This window comes from Hylobates moloch, unplaced genomic scaffold (genome assembly GCF_009828535.3).
Source record: "Hylobates moloch isolate HMO894 unplaced genomic scaffold, HMol_V3 SCAFFOLD_22, whole genome shotgun sequence".
In the NCBI taxonomy this organism is placed as follows: domain Eukaryota; kingdom Metazoa; phylum Chordata; class Mammalia; order Primates; family Hylobatidae; genus Hylobates; species Hylobates moloch.
The window spans coordinates 26615375-26633424 of record NW_026652297.1 but is presented as its reverse complement, the minus strand read 5'-3'; the positions used below and the strand labels follow the sequence as shown (position 1 = coordinate 26633424).

Here is an 18050-nt window from a genome sequence, read left to right as displayed (position 1 = left end):
GCCGAGGCGGGCGGATCACGAGGTCAGGAGATCGAGACCACGGTGAAACCCCGTCTCTACTAAAAATACAAAAAATCAGCCGGGCGTGGTGGCGGGCGCCTGTAGTCCCAGCTACTCGGAGAGGCTGAGGCAGGAGAATGGCGTGAACCCGGGAGGCGGAGCTTGCAGTGAGCCGAGATCGCGCCACTGCACTCCAGCCTGGGTGACAGAGCGAGACTCTGTCTCAAAAAAAAAAAAAAAAAAAGGCACTTAATATACCTAACCTACCAAAAATCATAGCTTAGTCTAGCCTACCTTAAATGTGCCGAGAACACTTACATTAGCCTGCAACTGGGCAAAGTTATCTAACATAAAGCGTATTTTATAACAAAGTGTTGAATATTTAATGTAATTTATTGAGTACTCTTCTGGAAGTGAAACATAGAATGGTTGCATGCATATTGGAAGTAGTTTCTACTGAAAATGGATCTCTTTTGCACCATTGTAAAGTTGAAAAATCGAAAGTTGAACCATCAGAAGTTTGAGACCCTGTGCAGTTCTGACTTCAAGTGGTGGAATTTCAGAGGAAATAAAAAGAAAAGAAAGCAAAAAGGGGAAGTTTTGTGGAGAGGAGGCTTGACTAATTCGGTTAGATGAAGATCTGGGCTGCCTCGACCCTTTGCAGGGCAGTTACAGGACCAGCAAGAGGTGGTTTACCAGAGGCGCCCGTCCCTGGGGACTCAGCTTCAGGTGACTGACCAAGACAGGCTTCTCCCCAAGGGAACTGCCACCCTCCGGGGCCGAAAGCTTCTGCCCTGCAGCCGCTGGGGCTTGGCCGGCCCTTCTGTGGTTGTTTGCTGTTGTTTCTCCAGGCAGATGGGAACTGCTGGCTGTTCATCAAGTTAGCAATTAACGAGTAATTCATTAGGTGCCTAATGAACAAATTATTAACCTGGCAAGCCATGTCCAGCCACTGACTGGGGAGGGAAATGGCTATTAATAAGGTCTTGGAGTGGCAGCTGCAGTTTAGTGGTTAAGGCACTGGAAAGGACCACAGGAGGTGTGGGCTCTGGAAGCTTGGGCCCAAATTGCTTTATGTCTCCCGGCCCTAGTTTGACTGTTTATGTAGTGGGGGTAACCAGACCCTATTAATGGGGGTAAATGAAATGTCAGAAACTGTATGAATGCAGAGCATCAGATTGTATAAACTCCAAGGCCCCTTAGTTCTTAGTCTGCATGACTCTACCTCCCCAAGCCACTGTAACATATACTGGGGCCATCCCATAACCCCTGTAATTGGTAAGTACTCACTCGCTGCTTCAGCTCTTCCTGGAACTGTTCAGAGGGCTGTGTAGCATAGGGAAAATATGTGTAATACGTCCCCTGCTCTCATGGAGCTTAACATTTGGTTGGGGCTACCAGATGTTCATGCCCAGCAAACTAACTAGAGTATAAAGCAATTTATTATAGGGCCAAGAGCTATAGAATTTCACAGAAGAAACAGAATTGTAAACTAGGATGATGGGGAGGGGCTCACAGGAAGGTAGGAACTTAAAACATGACTTCATTGTGCTTTTTTTTTTGATGAGAAAGATATTATGTGCTCATTCCCCCAGATCTCCAAATAGAGGAAATTGGAAAGAAAAAGATAAAGATAATCTGTAATTTCATCACCCGGAGACAACTGCTGTTGACATTGTCTTGTGCATCTGAGGAGGACTTTGACAGGCGAGGTGGTGGGAGGATATTCTAGACGGGAGGCATGCCTTGAGTGAAGGCTCTGAGTTTCGGGAGAATGTTTGGTGGACACTTCCAGGGATGGATGTGTGGACCAGGCATGCTGGAATAGTGGTCCTGATGCAGAATGGAATTGGAGGCTGGAGCAGGGGAGAAAGGGCTGGAAAGGGCAGTAGGGGCCATTCACCAGTGAGGCCAGGGTGAAAGAGGGTCGGGAGAGCTTATGAGCCCAGAAGCCCCAGCCAGCAGGCCAGACACTCTGCTCTTCAATAACACTCATGACACAATGGAACTTATTGATGTCGCTGCCCCACTTAGCAGAAATCCTGCAAAAACCTCTGCAGGAAAAACAGACAAATCTGAGGCTGTGCTCGAGCTGCCAAACAAAGCGTGGGGACAGAGGAAGAGGCAGGGTGGGCCCACCTCTGGTTGTTGTTAGGGGCTGCTTCAGGAGTGTCAGCAAGACTCCTCAGAGTAAGGCATCTGTCCTATTTTGTTCCCCACCCAGGAGTTGTGACCTCCCTTCAGCACTTTGCATCATCCCTAGGGCATATCTAATGCACCAGTATTTATTTATTTTTTTTTTAGCAGAGAAGTTTATAGTTGACAAAACTCTTTCCTATAAGATAATTAAATAGATAATAGATATTTCTATTATTCCTGTTTTGCCAATGAGGAAATTGAAGTTCAGAGAGGTGAAGGGACTTACCTAAGTTTATGTAACTAGTGTCAGAACCAGGCTGAGAATCCAGATCTTGGAAATTGTGTATATGCCTATGTGTGTGTGTGTGTGTGTGTGTGTGTGTGTGTATGTATGTATGGGCATGTAAAATTAGTGAGTCCATTCCACTATAGGCAGCAGTATAGGTTTGTGGTAAAGCGAGTGATTTTTGGAGACAGGGGACTGACTTCTGCATTCAATTTCCTGCTCTGATATGTTATGAATTAAAGAATATGAAGAACCTTTGACTTGTTCTTTATTACCTTCATATATCAAATGGGGCTATTCGTATTATTTATCTTCCTGGGTTATTGTGAGGCTTAAATAATATAATACAGGTGATGTAGACTTTGCACACAGTAAGTGTTCACTTAATGTTAGCTATGGGCCATGCACAGTGGCTCACTCCTGTAATCCCAGTGCTTTGGGTCGCTGGGAGTTTGAGACTAGCCAGGGCAACATGGCAAGACCCTGTCTCTAAAAAAATAAAATAAATTAACCAGGTGTGGTTGTTTGTGCCTATAGTCCCAGCTACTTGGGAGGCTGAAGTGGGAGGATCATTTACACATAGGAGTTGGAGACTACAGTGAGCTATGATTGTGCCACTGCACTCCAGCCTGGGTGACAGAGTGAGATCCTGTCTCTTCAAAAGAAAAAGTTAGCTATGATCATTGTTGTGTTAACTCTGTGCTCATCTGAGTCATAGAAATAACTTGAGTCTTGCTGTTCCTCAGTTCTCTGCCATTGCCAGTCACTTTGTAGTTAGGAACAATACATTTCCAGTCCTGTAGCCCAGGAATTGCTTGGCTCTGAGGGGACCAGACTCAGAGTTCCCTAAAGGACTCTCTGATTAGCCAAACACCCCAGTTCTGTGAAATGCAGACAGTTCTTTGTTCTCTGTGGCAGAGGTCTTGACGCTCACCAGACAGTCCATGTTTCCTCATATCTTCTAGTCCCACTGTTGTTAGACAGGAGCATGTAATTGGTTCTGGCCAATGGGATGTGGGTGAAAGTGACATGTATTCTGGCCAGCTCTCTGCCCTTCAGTTGTCTCTCCTCTTGCCTCAATGACTGAAGAGGCCTTGTGTTCTAGGTGTAGCAGCTACAAGATGATAATGCACGAGTCAGCCTGGATCCCTGAGTGACTGTGTGGAGCAGAGGCCCCTGCCAAAGTACACTGAACATGTTGCATGCGGAATAAATAAACCTTTGTGGTGTTAACCCTCTGAGACTTTGCAGTAGTTTGTTGCTGCAGCAATAAACTTAGCTTAACCTAGCTTAACTAATACAACCTATTTTTGTTGACCGAAGTCTGATATTTTACATGAATGCTTTGCACTGTACAACTCCCCACAGCCTATTATAGAGTAGGTTCACACCCATCATCTTTTTTGATATCTAGAACAATTATGTGTATGGAAGTACCTCCTGGGAAGAGCTTAGCAAGTGTTATTTCCTTATGAAATGATTTCTCTAAAACCTCCATTTCTGTGTATATGCATTATTCAGTCAGTCCTTCTCCCCAGTATACCATAATTCTACCACCATAGCTTCCAAACATTATTGCACTTATTTGTTTGTACATCTGCCTCCCCCTACTAGGCTGTACGCTTTTTGATCCTGTCTTATTGAAGACAGAAGGCCAGGAGTGGGGGCTCACACCTGTAATCTCAGCACTTTGGGAAGCCAAAGCAGGAGGATCGCTTGAGCCCAGGAGTTCTAGACCATCCTGGGCAACATAGAGAGACCTCATCTCTATAAAAAATTAAAAAATTAGCCGGACGTGGTGGTGCACTTCTGTAGTCCCAGCTACTTGGGAAGCTGAGGTGGGAGGATCACTTGAGCCTGGGTGGTCAAGGCTATAGTGACCTGTGATTTAGCCACTGCACTCCACCCTGGACAACAGAATGAGACCCTTTCTCAAAAGAAGAGGAAGAAGAGAAAGACAGAGGCAATGTGTCTGTGTCAGTGCCTGGAACATAGTAGGTGCTTTAAGGATGGTGGAATGAGTCACCAGTCATGTGAAATAGGCAGGGCAGGTGTCGTTGTCCCTGTTTTACCAAGGCACAGCCAGATTTAGGGACTTTCCCAAAGCCAGGCAGCTAGAAAGTGGCAGAATCAGGGGTGAGCCCTGTCTCCTGACTAAAGAGCCTCATGTGACAATCACCAGCTGCTCACTGAGCAGGTGGTTTTGAGCATCAGATGAGACGGGTTGTGCAAGGGCACTTTGTACAGGGTGAGCAGTGAGAAGGGTGAGACATTCTGGTTCCTTTTGCATTTCCAATCTGCAAACCGCCAGTCAGGAGTCCTGAGTGGTGGTGTCAGAAACGGAAGGACCTGACTAGAGCAAGGCAGCGTGCTGAGGTGCGGACGGGATGGAAGTTCCCTGGGGGAGGAGGCCTTGCCTGCCACACCCTCATCTGAAGGACAGAAAGGACGCCTTTCTCATTCTTCAGCACCCAAGTCCCATTCACGCTTCTGGGTCCTATCCAAGGGGCGTCCTGGATGGAGCACTGGGCGTGGGCAGTTTGGCGAGGGCTGCGGGCAGCACCTCATGAAGGGATGCCGCCTTCCTCAGGGCTGATGAGATGTGGAGGCCCTTCTGTAGCAGGGATTTGTTTTAATGAGTTGTCAGATTCTAGCAGAGGCTGACGGTTTTTCTTGGCAGAGTAAGTCTCTAAAAACCCACTTCCTTTACCCACTCTGCCTGGAGCACAGTAGGTGTCTAATGCCTTGTTCCATTGAACCAAGGGGAAGCAGGAAAGAAGGCTCTCACTTGATCTCAAAAGGGCCAGGCCTGTGAAGGGGGTGGGTGGGGTGGGTGGGGTGAGGAACCTGCTGGGCTCCCTTCCTGCTCTCCCTCTGGCTGCATGAATTTCCTGGGCCCATAACGGTGTCTGTCTCAGGCCCCTTGCTAACAGCAGCAGGGCTGTGTTGACTGCTGAGCAGATGACATTGCAGGTGGCTGGCTATTGGCTGCTCCTGTGCAGCCCATTTCAACGCTCCCAGAAGGCTCATTAGCAAGCACAACATTAGCCCTGCCCTCCTGCCTCCCAGTCCTGCAGCCACTGTGTTGGGAGGCCTGAGGGGTGACTCTCACTGAGAAATGAGACCACGAGTCCCATTCATATTCCTGGGTCTGATCCAAGGGGTGTGATGGATGGAGCATCAGGTGTGGACAATTTGGTGAGGGCTGTGGGCAGCACCTTGGGATGTCCCCCTTTCTCAGGGCTGATGGGATGTGGAGGCCCTTCTGTAGCAGGGATTTGTTTTAATGAGTTGTCGGATTCCAGCAGGGGCTGATTGTTTTTCTTGGCACAATAGGTCTCCTCCACAAATCTCCTTCCCTGTTCTCCTTAGGGAAGTGGGGTGGTATCTGTCTTCTGAAAAGTCTTGTGGATGTCCTCACTGGCTTTTTTTTTTTTTTTTTTTTTTTTTTGACACCAGGTCTCACTCTGTCACCCAGGCTGGAGTGCAGGGGTGCAATCATAGCTCACTGCAGCCTGGAATTTTTGGGCTCAAGCCATCCTCTTGCTTCAGCGTCCCAAGTAGCGGGGACTACAGGTGTACAACACCACACCTGGCCAATTATTTTCTATTTATGTAGAGATGGGGTCTCACTGTGTTGCCTGGGCTGGCCTCCAACTCCTGGGCTCAAGCCATCCTCCTGCCTTGGCCTCCCAAAATGCTGGGATTACAGGCGTGAGCCACCATGCCTGGCCCCCTGTTGAACTCTTATGGTATGGCTAGGCATAACACAAGTCATCCATGGTGTGAAGGATAGAGAGGGCTTCTCAGTCACCTCACAGAAGCCCAGATCCTACAACTGGAGGGAACTCAGAATTCATGGAACTAGGACTTGCAGATGGGTTAGATAACCTTGTGTGCCACTCCAAGTGACTGATAGTGGTGCCTACAGCATTGCATCCAGAAGCCTTACAATATCTGCCACGATTAGGAGAGGGAGTGGCGTGTGAATACTGCAGATTCACTTTCTCGGCTCTCATTCGAATCCCTTTTTCGTGGTGTGGGAGTTCTAAAGTTAGGGATCTATTATTTTATATTAGAACCTTGTCTGTCTGTTAACATTTCTTTAAAATGCATATGCCTCAGAGAGGAGTAACAAGAAGGTATTGAAGAATTCAGTGATTGATTGAGATTGATTGCAAAAAAGGGCCATTATCAGTTTTGCTGGTTCTGGAAAAGAGTTTACTGCACCAGTAACTCTTAAAATAAATAGATGATCGCTTCCCTTAGGATCCGTTTACGAGATTGTCTTCCAAGGTGGCAGCTGGCTGAAAGGAAATGGGAGAGCAGATTCGTTTGGTGGAAGGTGAGGCTGGAAGCTGGAGGTGTCCCCTAGCTAAAGTGCACCCTGCAATGGGAACACCAGGGGGCCAGAGGTACAGAGGCTCTGACTACCTGTGGGAGGGCACAAGGCCAGCTCTACCTTTTCCTCTATTTAGAAGGCACCAGCTCTTGATCTCCCACCCTGAGAGCCTTGCTTGGTTTGTTTGCACAGGACACAGGCTTTTTGTTGGGGGAGCCCTGTGTTTCCAGGACTGTTGCCAGCTCTTTATGGGCCATGCCTCCATTGCCCACTTCAGGGGGATTGGCCTGAGGACTGTAACCCCTTTGTTTCTTCAGACTAACAAGTGACTTGGTTCACTGGGCTGGAGGGTGGTGGGCAGGGGATCACACTGCTAACAGGTGAGAACGAGGCAGTTTATTGTGTGGACTGGGAATTCTAATGAGTCTGGCTCCCATGAATGCACTGAGTCTTTATAGAATTAGACTTTAAAGTCAAGAGCATAAGTCAATCTAGCTTGAATTAAAAGAACTTAAATGTTTAAAAAATCCTCTGGTCAGGGCTGGGTGCAGTGGCTCACGCCTGTAATGCCAGCACTTTGGGAGGCCGACAGAGATCGAGACCATCCTGGCTAACATGTGAAACCCCATCTCTACTAAAAATACAAAAAATTTAGCTGGGCGTGGTGGCAGGCACCTGTAGTCCCAGCTACTCAGGAGGCTGAGGCAGGAGAATGGTGTGAACACAGGAGGTGGAGCTTGCAGTGAGCTGCGATCACACCACTGCACTCCAGCCTGGGTGACAGAGCAAGACTCTGTCTCAAAAAAAAAAAAAAAAAAAAAAAAGAAATCCTCTGGTCAGATATATCAATTTTCCCTAAAGAGAACGGAAGGCGAGGAAAGAGAAGCATTTATTATGTGGGTCAGTTATACCCTAGTGAGTCCCATACAAGTAGATAAGTGGTTTGAACCAGGCTAGTGATCCTGGGCCCCAGCCCCTGCACTAAGGTTATATTGGGTTAGAGGCATCATTTGCCAATTCATTCATTCTACACTCATTGGGCAGTTATCATGGGCCAGCCCCTAAGGCTATGGTGATGAAGAGGATGTAGGTCGTGTTCGAACAGAGCTTTGAGTTGAGTGAGGAATACAGATAAGAATGGGAGATTTCAACAGAGTGCAAGAAGAGCTAAGAGAAGCATACACAGCAGGACCTGGAGGCCTCAGTATTCTCACCTGTGAAAAGGGAAAGTTCCTTTTTACGAAGGAGCAGCACCGAGTCACTGGAGTAGCAAAAGCTGTCCCAAGTAGTACAGTGGGCAGGGAGTACTCATCCTGAAACAGAGAGTGAAGGGTGGTCCCCAGAACTCACCATGGGATGTGGGCTGCCTGGAAAAGTCAACAGGTCCTTATGTCCGCAGGGCATTGCTTACATTTCAAAGCATAGTCATATTCAGTGTCTCATTTGATCATCTTTGTCCCTTGTGACAAGGGCAAGGTAGAGGACTGTTATCCTAGAGGAACTAAGGTCACATGGTCAGCTGGTGGCAGAGCTGGTGGCTGAATCCAAGTGTACCTTGGTGGCTCATTCCATGAGGTGAACTGGATGGAAGATGAATTTGGGGAGTTAGTTTGGAGCAGAGATGAGGAGAGCACTGAGATTCAACAGTACACACATCCCTCCCTCCCTCTCTCCCTCCCTCTCTTGCTTCCTTTTTCTTTTTTTCCACTAGGAAATCCTTTCTGAGGGCTGACCATGGACACTGCACTACCCCAGACTGTGCTGAACTCTTTTCTGGGCTGAACTCTTTTCTGGGCTGGCAGCAAGTCTGGGTCAAAGCTAGAACTCAAACCCTTGTCCAAGCCTCTTTCCATAATGCTGGGTGGGATGTTCTCCCAGGAGTCAGGTAGGAAGAATATGAAAGGCTGGGCCCATCCCAGGGCAAGGGAAGACTGCAGAATCCTGGGCTTCATTGCTGGGGGGAGTGCAGAGCACCTAGCCCAGCCTGCCCCTCCCCTCCCAGGGAGGAGGGACTCACCCATTTTGTAGTGGGGAGGCAGCAGGTGCCTGTACCCCCGGGAATGTCCTATCCTGGAGCCCACTGTGCGGACTGGACATAATGGTAACTATGGTGACTATCGTGACTTTTGCTGAGGGGTAGGAGGGGGAATTGTAGCTGCTCACTGTGGCAAGGAGCAGCCTGCTGCCATTGAAAGCAAACAGCATCTACAACAGCCAGCACTTCAGGGGCAGACATGCTGCTTTCTGCCCAAAGGCCACTGCAGTCCGAGGGACTTCCAGGATCCTCCCTATATACTGGATCCTTGTGGACATGGGAGTTAAGGAAAGGCAAATTCCATATTGGTATAAGGAAAAACCACTCACCAGCCTGGGCAACATGGTGAAACCCCATCTCTACAAAAGTTACAAAAATTAGTTGGGCATGGAGGTGCACACCTGTAGTAGACAAAGATGGAGATCCCATAGCCCATGGAGACCACTGTAAAGTGAGAGGCACAGGTGGCAAAGGCTTTACGTTGACCTTGGTCTGAGGGTATCTTCAGAATGGTGGAGATGATGTAAACATAGGTGACCACTGTGAGTGAGAGGGGGCTGATGAGCAAGACCAGGGAGCTGAGAAAGTCCAACAGCTCAATGGCATGAATGTCAGCACAGGCCAGGTGTGCACCTCCACGCTCAACTAATTTTTGTATCTTTTGTAGAGACGGGAGGCTGAGGTGGGAGGATCACCTGAGCCTGGGGAGGTTGAAGCTGCAGTTAGCTATGATGGCACCACTGCAATCCAGCCTGGGTGACAAAGTGAGACCGTGTCAAAAAAAAGAAAAGAAAAGAAAGAAAGAAAAAAAAAAAAGAAAGAAAGGCCACTCAATTGTCCGAGTTATCTGTGACTGTAGAATGCGGCCCCTGAGTCAAACAAGATCCTGTCACTGGAGATGTTTATAAGAAATTGTCTTTGTTCTTAAAATTAAAAAGTATTTTATTTTACCAAAGCATTTAAGCAAAAGCTAACTCACAAATAGGGAATTTGGGGTTAGTTAGGACACCTTGGTCCAGTCCTAGATCAGCAACTTCCTGACTGTGTGATCGCTGTCACGTAGTGGGACAGATCACTTGATGCCTGGACTATACGTCTTCCCATGTGAGAGACACTGATTTCAGAGAGCTCTTGGGAGGTCCAAGGGAGGCAAACTTGCAGAAAAAAGCACCAAAGGCTGTTGAGGGCTGTGCACTTTCTGGTAGTTCATTATTGTTGTCATGGAGGGCTCCTTCCAACCTACAGCAGGTGATGACTAAAATTCTACCATTAGCAATTCATTCTTTGAGGTTAAACATTGCTCTGCCACCCAGGGTTTCCTATTCTGGAAAGAGAGATAGGATACCAGGAAAGCAGGAGTGCATGGAGACAGCGGTGGGGAGGAGAGAAAGTTCTAGATGATGGGAAAAGAAGTTTCCACAATGAAAGGTCAAGGTGAGAGGGTAGGCATATAGGTAAATGTGCTCATCTGGCCAAACTCTGGGTTGGGCCCAGGGAAGGCATGTGTCCTCAGAGAGAGACACTAGTCTCTGTTTTCTGGCCAAAGCCCCCTGGGAGCTGCCCTCTGGGTCCTGCAGTTGGACCTGTGCCTTTTGAGTGACAGTCCAGCTCAGACCTAGCCCTTGGCTACATAGATACTGCCTGTGGAGCTGTTGGGACTGAGAGGTCTCTGCGGGGGGTGTCAGGCAGCAAGAGCTGGCTCCCCAAGGCTTGGCAGAAGGAGTCATTGTCCCTCTTCCTTGATTCTGCCTTGACCTTGGGTAACCTGGCAGATGGCCAGTGTCTTAAGAGATGAGGTGGGTGTGTGTGCCCAGAAGAGAAGCTGTGAGGTTTCTCCAGGCAGCTTTCATCTGCAAACACAGCACCAACTTCAGGACAAGACTGGGGCGTAGCAGTATGGTGCCAACTACAGAGGGAGGGCAGTGTCGCTGGGGCAGCAGGGGCAGACCAGACACCCAGCTAGGATATTTTAGGCTTAGGATAGCTCAACAGAAGGGTGGTTTACTAGCTCAGCTCCTGCTGCCATCAGGCAGCTGTGAAGGGGGAAGGCGAGGAATGAGGTTTCACAGTTTTCTGGGGAAGTCTGGGATTTCTGGTGAAACAGGAATTCAGAGAAACAGCCCTTCCCAGGTCTGTCTTGGATGACACAAAGACGATGCCAGATGACTTGAGTGCTTTTTCCCTGCCCTCCATGAGCCCCTATTGTGGAACAAAGCAGCAGAGAAGCCCAGGCCTGTAGTAGGTGGATGCCCGATTTGTGGCCTGTGAGAGAGGCCAGGTTGGAATTGGAAAGCCCACTGGATGAGTCCTTAGCTCTGCCACTTGCTGGCTATGGTGTAACCTTGGCTATGTCATGAGTGGTCTTCAAGAGTGAGTTTGTTCCCTGAGGCCAGGTGCGATGGCTCATGCCTGTACTCCCAGCACTTTGGGAGGCCGAGGTGGGTGGATCACCTGAGGTTGAGAGTTAGAGACCAGCCTAGTCAACGTGGTGAAACCCTGTCTCTAGTAAAAATACAAAAATTAGCCGGGCAAGGCAGCACACGCCTGTAATTCCACCTAGTCAGGATTCTGAGGCATGAGAATCGCTTGAACCTGGGAGGTGGAGCTTGCAGTGAACTGAGATCGTGCCACAACACTCCAGCCTAGGTGACAGACTGAGACTCCATCTCAAATAAAAAAAATAAATAAATAAAAATAAAAAGAAAAAAGAAAAAAAAAGACAGTGTGTTTGAATTTGTTGCCTGAGAAGGGAAATTAATTCTCTCACGCCTCCCTCCCAGGGATGCTGTAAGGACTTCGAGATCATGGATGTGGAAGATGCTTTGTGCAGCCGGGAAGTACTATAGTCACATAAGGTGGTCTTGATGGCTTCCTGTCAGAGCAACTTCCCATCTGCTTCCACGGTCTACCCACTCTGTCCAACTCCTATGGGAGCTGCAGCAGCTGCAGGTTCCTGCCTCTCTAATGGGCTACCCTGGGGCTTACAGGACTCCCTGGGATGGGTGGGGCTGCAGAGAGGTCTGTGAGTCCCTGGGGAGAGGCTGGGTAAAGCCAGAGCTCCACCTCCTGCTGGTGCCTACCTCTAAAGAGAATGATGAAGCACTGAGAACACTGACCGAAATCAATTAGAGAAATCAATGGCCCTGAGTGCAGTATGCGTTTCTTCCCTCCTAGCCCAGTCCCACGTAGCCTGCCCCAGCAGCCCTGTTCATTCTTTGGGATCAGATGGTTTATTTAAATTCCTGCTGGTCTCCACTGCCAGACTAGTGTGTTCCTTCCAGGCTGGGACTCTGGAATCTGGAGTGTGGAGGGAATGTTGGTGAGGGGTCAACCTGCCAGTAGGAGGGAGGTAGGGGCTGGGAAAGCCCATGCATGACCCAGGCCCAGGGCACTTAGCTGGGCACCAAGCTGGGCACCTGACAGAATCCTTTCTAGGCTCTAGACTTGAACTCCAAAGCTTACACCAGACAAGGTCCACAGTAAATATTTTATTTATTTATTTTTTAAATAAATAAAGTGGTCAGCTGGGTGTGGTGGCTCACGCCTGTAATCCCGGCACTTTGGGAGGCCAAGGCAGGTGGATCACCTGAGGTCAAGAGTTCAAGACCAGCCCGGCCAACATGGTGAAACCTTGTCTCTACTAAAAATACAAAAATTAGCCGGGTGTGGTGGTGGGTGCCTGTAATCTCAGCTACTTGGGAGGCTGAGGTAGGCAAATCACTTGAACCTGGGAGGCAGAGACTGTGGTGTTGGGTGCCTGTAATCTCAGCTACTTGGGAGGCTGAGGTAGGCAAATCACTTGAACCTGGGAGGCAGAGACTGTGGTATGCCAAGATCGCGCCACGGCACTCTAGCACTCCAGCCTGGGTGACAGAGTGAGACTCTGTTTCAAAAAAACAAAAAACAAAAAACAAGTCACTCAGGATAAGCTTAATTTTTTTTAGAACAAAAAATAAAACAAGGTCCACAGTAAAGATTTTAAAAGTAATTTCAGGCTGGGCATAGTGGCTCAGGCCTGTAATCCCAGCACTTTGGCAGGCTGAGGCAGGAGGATCGCTTGAGGCTAGGAGTTCAAGACCAGCCTGGGTAACATATGGAGACGTCATCTCTGCTAAGTAAATAAATAAGCCAGGTGCAGGCCTGTAGTCTTAGCAACTAGTGAGGCTGAGGGGCGAGGATGACTTGAGCCCAGGAAGTCAAGGCCACAGTGAGCTATGATTGCACCACTGAACTCCAACCTGGGTGAGAGAGCGAGACCGTCTCAAAAAAAAAAAAAAAAGTAACTTTGATTCTCATGATTTTTTCACACTGTTTGTGGATAGGGAAGGGAGGAAGACGGTATCTCAGGTGTTCTGAAGGGGAATATGAACATGTGTGGGCCTGGAGAGCCGCCACTTTTCTTGTTGATACAAGGCACAGAATTGACCAGTTGGGGGTGCTGGATCCTGACTGCCCGAGTTTCAATCCAGATTCTGCCACTTAAAATATGACCTTGGGCAGTTGAATCACTTCTCTTGCCTCTCCTCTCTCACTTGAAAATGAGGCTATTAATAGTACCTAATAATAGCCATCGAGTTATTATAGGAATTGAAGGAGTATTAACTTGTATCTAGCCATAAAGTTGGCTACTTTAATTATTATTTTTCCAAGGACAAAGGCGGAGCCGCTAGGCTGGTCACTTTGTCTTGGCCTGGCGACAATCCCTGTGTTCCAGCATCATGCCAATTCATCCTTACACGGCCTCTGACAACCCTCTCCCTCTGTCCACGCCCACTGCCACTCCCTGTTTGGCCCTCATTACCTCTGCCTGGGACTGTTACAATCGCCTCCTAATTGGCCCCTGGTCTCCATCCCTCACACAGTCATCAGATCAATCTTCCTAAAACAGTATTCTCATCTGTTGAGAGACTTGCCTGCTCAAAAACCTTCAGTGGCTTCTGGTGCATGAGTCTGAAGACTGCAAGGCTTGGTTCTTCTCCACTTGAGCACCCCAATTGGACCCTCTAGTTCTTCCCCAACCTGTGCACTTGGCTCCTCCCACCCACTGGATTGTTCCTTTGCTGAGAACTTTCTCTTTTTTTTTGAGGCAGGGTCTCGCTCTGTTGCCCAGGCTGGAGTGCAGTGGGCGCGATCTCGACTCACTGCAACCTCTCCCTCCCAGGTTCAAGTGATTCTCGTGCCTCAGGCTCTCGAGTAGCTGGGACTACAGGTGTGCGTCACCGCACCTGGATACGTTTTTTGTATTTTTTTGCAGAAACGGGGTTTCACCCTGTTGGTTAGGCTGGTCTGGAACTCCCGACCTCAGGTGATCTGCCCACCTCTGCCTCCCAGAGTGCTGGGATTACAGGCATGAGCCACCGCACCCAGCCTCCTGAGAACTTTCTAACCACTGTACTCTTGCCTCTGCTATTTGCTTGCCTGGAGTGTCCTCCTCTGTGCTCAGCCAAATTCTACCCATCCTTCCAGCTCCATCTTGAATCCTACCCCTAGCAAGTCCTCTCTGATTGCACTCCTGAAATCCAGTGGTACCAACTCTTCCTTTCTCCCACTGTGCCTTTGTTGTTTTCAGTATCTTCTCATAGCTACACGCCTGACTCTATAAATGCTTCACGGGAGGGGCAGTCTTGCTGTATTCCCCACAGCCTTTGGCACTGCTGGGGCCAGAGAAGTCGTTCAATAAGTCTGTGCTGATGGATTGATTGCGGGGTGCCCTGGATCAGGCTCTGTCCCATGGCAGAGGACACTTCCACCTTGCCAGTTCTGTGGCTCCTGACAGTATTAGCTGGATGTGAGACACCTTTTTTCACTCCTGGTCGACTTTTATCTCTGCGGTCAGGGAACCCTCAGCCTTCTTCCCTTCACAAAGGAATGAGATTGTGGTCAGTGAGCAGTGTGGCTCAGGCCTAGGTGCACATGTGTGTGTGTGTTGGGGTGGGGCTGCAACGCCCTCCCCTCCACTGGTCCTTCTTCCCTCTCCTGCTGTCCAGAGAACCCACTCCATAAGCAGAGAGGACCAGAGAGATAAGAGAAAGGGAAGGAATGGAAGGTTTCGGTGTTGCCTTTCCCTCCCCTGCAGATTCGGACTCTAGGATCTGTGATGGGGAGGGGCTGTGGGCAGGAGGCTCAGCTGCTGCTGAACTCAGGAGCGCTGGAATGAGCTGGGAAGGCTGTAAAAGGACTCAGGCACTACGGAATGTGTGGAAGTGTGTCGGGGAGCCTAGGGCTTTCTTTCTACCTGCTAGAGACTTCGCCTTTTCCTGTGACTACCTCTTACGACATCTGCTCAATAGTCTTTGTTGCCCTTGAACCCCTGTAGCTTTTTGTTTCTGCTTCTCATTTGCCCCTTAGGTTTTATTGCCTTGTCATAGGTCCCTAATTATTCTTCTAGAACCCAGAGCAAAGCAGTAAACAACTTTATATGGGCCAGGCATTGTACTAGCCGCTTTGTGTAGTATCTTATGTAATTTCTACAACGTTGGTTTATTATTTTTGAATCCCCATTTTATAGATGAGATGACTGAGGTTCAGAAGTCCTCTTATCCATAAGGTATGTGTTCAACTGTGTTTCCTCTGTAGATCCCGGCACAAGGTTGGGGGGGGGTCTTCCTCATGGCAGATGCTCAGGAAATAAGGGATGATGCCATTTCTAAGAGCAGTTTGGGTTGAGTGTTGGGGTGGGCAGAGGGTGGGGTGTCATGGGATATGTTTGTATAGGCAGTAGGTAAGAGAGGGTCTAAGGTCAGAGCACCCTGCAGTCACAGCTGAATGCTGGTGGTGACTGATTGGTATTCTCTACTGTCCTTGGGATGGCTGGGTGGTCTCGGGTCCCAGTAGGGCCACTTACCTCCTGCTACTGGAATCCTCTTTCCAACTCCTGTGGGAGCTCAGTGAGAACCATCCCCAGGGCTTCATTGCTGCTTTCTCAGCCCCGTTTTCTGGATAGGTGGGAGGGGAGAACTACATATATGATTCAGAGAGTTTCCCACATTATGCTCAAATGAAGTTAAAAGACAGTGAAATTCTTTTTTTGTGGGGAAGGGGAGAGGGATATGCTGAGCAGAAGTTCTGGAGTTTGGAGCAGGGTCCTTGGAAGAGGGAAGGCCTGTGTGAGATTCCGAAATGGGTGGTGGTGGGGAGTATTTGGATAACCAGAAGACCCTGGAAGTCGGGGAGCTGAGAGGGGGGAGAACATTCATTTAGGCCAGGCTTCCAGCCTCGGGCCTCCAGGCCAAGACTGCCTGGCAGTGTAATTCCTGTCAAGTTTTATCTTTTAACCCACACTTATCCGAAGCCGGTTCCTTATGCTCCCCAATTTTTGGAAAAAAAGCCAAGAGACCTTGTCAGATGCGAAGTCACTTCCTAGAACAGGAGAGGCTTGGAGGAATGACAGGGAGGGCAGGCCTGAAGGGGGCTTTCCCCACCTCCAATCCCTAAGCCCTCTGTCCCAGACTCGTCACTACCCAGCTAGGGCCTAGGCTCTAAGCAGGCACAACTAGATGGCTGGGGGAGAAGATGGAGGGTGGAAGGTCGATGCCCCAGGACGGACCACAGGAAAGAGGCGTTCACAGGAGACTCGCTCTCTGTGCTTCCAAGGCTGGGAGCAGCCGCCTTCCCGCCTAAATCCGCAAGATGGAAGTTGCTCCCTCTAGCTTTCCCAATAGCTAAGGCTGCTGGTTTTGTGAGTGACCCCTCCCTTCTCGTCCAAGTCGATTTCTAGCATTTACTGGATTCCAGAGTCTTGTTATTTAAGAATGCATCTTAAACGGTACTACCAAATTCATGTTACGTGCAGCCCAGATTCAGTTTTGGGCAGCACGAAAAGTTTCTGAGGCGCTGCGTGTACCCCACCCTAGGACACCGTGTGTGCGCGCGAAGCTGAGTGCGAGGAACGTGGTGCGAGGGCCGGGGGATGCCGGGCAGCTCCTCGGCATCCCGGGTGCCCGGCTGCGTGGGTGTGAGCCCGCGCCTCTCCCGCTCTCGCCGGAACGTAACCGCAGCAGCACCTCTCCTCCAGCCCTTTCCCAGCCAGATGCTTCCTTTTTGGTCCTTCTGGGCGTTTATTGTAAATTCTGTGACCGAAACACGCCGATGAGCCCGGCCCACCGACAGATGGATCAGTCGCCCCCTTCCCCCCACCCCGGAGCCTCGGGAGCCGGGAGCTGCCTCCGGACGAGCTCCTCGGAGCCCAACCGGCTGCGGAGCCCCGGCCCGGGTCGGTCTCGGGGTGCTCCTGCCAGGGTGGGGTGCGAGTCCCTGCCCGATCCCTCTGGGGCGGTTCAGGCAGGTTTGCCGGCCTCCGAGGAGGTGGTCAGGGCGCCCTGGCCCAGCAGGCTTCTTCCCGAGCCGGGGGAGGGGAGACCGACTGGGGAAGGGGCGTCTCGAAAGGGTGGAGGCCGGGGCTGGCGGGAGGCGAGCGCGCCGCGGGCGTGAGGGCAAAGTTCCCGAGGTCCGCGCGGAGAGCACACGTGTATGTGCGCACGGGGCTAGGCAGGGGCCGGCAGGCTGCGTTGGGGTCGGGGGCGCGCGGGGCCGGCGTTGGAGGGGATAATTCCTTTCCCTGGCACCATCGGAGAGACGCTCTGTCGGCCTCGGCTCCTGGGTGCAGGGACGCCTCAGCCCACGGAGGGTGGAGCCCCCCTTCAGACCCCGGCCACTGGCTGGGGTTTTTCTAGCGCCCTGCCCCCCCGCGCCCCCGGATGGCTCGGCGCCACGGACTCCGCGCCCTCCAGCCTCAGCTCAGCTCCCCAGGCTTCCCAGACCCCGTGGCGCAGGAGGCGGGGGCAGGGGCAGTGGGGGTTGGAGGGCGCAGCCCGTCCCCAGGGTGGGGAGCGCTGCGGGGGGAGGAGGAGGAGGGTGCCGATGCTTGAGTGGGTTGCGGCCCGAGCCGTAGCCGGGTGAGCCAGTCAGTTTCCGGCCAAGGCAGCAGGTCAGTCCCAAGAAGGGCGGGCGATTGAGCCGAGGGAGCCGGTGGCTGGGCTCTCCCCTCGGCCCGCGATCCCCGGCGCCGCCGCCGCCGCCGCCACTGCCTTGTCGCCGGCGCCGCTGCAGAGCATCGCAGCTCCGCCGCGCTCCCGCGCCCCGCGCCGCCAGCCGCCTGGGAGCCCGAGCGCCGAGCCCGGGGCGGAGGAGAGGGGCGCTGGCGCGAGAGCCGCGGCGAGGGAGCCTCGAAGGGGGAAGGGGGCGGGCGGAGGGAGGAGCAGGGAGAGTGGGAGAAGGGGGAGGGAGAGAGGAGAGCGAGGGAGAGCTGG

General features: G+C 50.9%; 1 long non-coding RNA gene across 1 annotated transcript; it reads right to left on the bottom strand.

The window, feature by feature from the left end:
* Positions 1–6613: 6613 nt before the first annotated feature.
* LOC131382267 (uncharacterized) lies at positions 6614–8336 on the bottom strand. The gene is made up of 3 exons (XR_009211576.1): positions 8179–8336; positions 7982–8080; positions 6614–6732 (listed from the first exon to the last, which is right to left on the bottom strand). It is a non-coding gene; the product is annotated as an uncharacterized LOC131382267 (long non-coding RNA).
* Between the last annotated feature and the right edge of the window lie 9714 nt (positions 8337–18050).